Raw genomic sequence first — 1,508 nt, forward strand, 5'->3', positions numbered from 1 at the left:
TTGGCTTCTTTTCCTGCTGATAAGGTGGTTGTTGAAAACCTGAGGGACATTGTGGCCTCTGATTTCCTTGGCCTCCCCACGAGAAGTTGGGATGGTTCCTCCAACCTGCATTATAAGTGTTACTATATGGGTTATTTTGAGGTCTAGAATTACTATTACCCATATATTGAACTTGTTCCTCCTCGGTGCTAGCGTTGAAGGATTGATATTCTGTGTGTACTCCTCCTGCATTTGAATCGTACCTTATCACTGGATGTACCTGAGTAGAACAATGTAAACCATCAATTTTTCTATTCAAAAGTTCTACCTGATTAGAGAGCATAGTGACCGAATCAACGTTAAAAATGCCGGCCGCTTTCGTCGGCTTTGTCCTCATGACTTGCCACTGATAATTGTTCAGTGACATCTCTTCTATAAATTCATAAGCCTCTTCAGGTGTCTTATTATTGATAGTTCCACCAGCAGCTGCGTCAATCATCTGTCTGGTCGAAGGATTCAGGCCATTGTGAAAAGTTTGAACCTGTAGCCAAATTGGTAACCCATGGTGAGGGCACCTTCTCAATAGATCCTTGTATCTCTTCCATGCATCATACAGGGTTTCTAGATCCATCTGCATAAAAGAAGAGATATCATTCCTTAATTTAGCCGTTTTAGCTGGTGGAAAATATTTTAGTAAAAAATTTTCGGTCATTTGTTCCTAAGTTGTGATTGACCCTCGTGGTAACAAGTTCAACCATTGTTTAGCTTTGTTACTCAATGAGAATGGAAACAACCGAAGGCGTATGGCATCATCAGAAATGCCATTGATCTTAAAAGTGTCGCAGAACTCCAGAAAATTCACCAAATGTGTGTTTGGATCCTTGTCCTGCAAACCATCAAACTGAACAAACTGTTGTATCATTTGAATCGTGTTAGGTTTCAGTTCAAAATTATTTGCAGCAATAGTAGGTCTAACTATACTCAATTCAGCTCCTGTTCAAGTAGGTTCTAACTATACTCGATTGATGTGCATGATAAGTTTTATATTTATGATTGATCATACTTGAAAACTAACTGTTATCACAAGAAACACAAGCGCACCTATCGAATAGTAGTATAGCTTATAGCAAGACCGGAATGTTAAACCCACAAGAACTAAAAGTACAAGTATTAACCTTCTTTTTATTATCTAGCCTAAAAATAAAGGGATTTGCTTTATCTAAACTAATTAACTAAACTAAGAATGGACAGGAAGTAAATTGGGGAATTGCTATTGGGAAAACTGATTGATTTAGACAATACCCAAGGAAGAATCCACCTAGACTTCACTTGTTATTTGACTCTGAACTAGACAATTTATTCACTTGACTCGATCCGTAGAAATCCCTAATTTATATTATTATCTCTCTCGAGACTAACAACATCTAACCCTAGGTTGATTAATTGAAATCTCTTTCTAATTAAAACCCCTAGTGTTGCATTAACTCGATCTATGGATTCCCTTATTAAGTTTGACCCTAATCCGACAG

General features: G+C 37.6%; 1 non-coding gene across 1 annotated transcript; it reads left to right on the forward strand.

The window, feature by feature from the left end:
• The first annotated feature begins 536 nt into the window (after positions 1-536).
• On the forward strand, positions 537-643 carry LOC121231339 (small nucleolar RNA R71). Its single transcript, XR_005929399.1, has one exon. It is a non-coding gene; the product is annotated as a small nucleolar RNA R71 (small nucleolar RNA).
• The last annotated feature ends 865 nt before the right edge of the window (positions 644-1,508 follow it).

The sequence above is a fragment of the Gossypium hirsutum genome, chromosome A06 (genome assembly GCF_007990345.1).
Source record: "Gossypium hirsutum isolate 1008001.06 chromosome A06, Gossypium_hirsutum_v2.1, whole genome shotgun sequence".
NCBI lineage: Eukaryota > Viridiplantae > Streptophyta > Magnoliopsida > Malvales > Malvaceae > Gossypium > Gossypium hirsutum.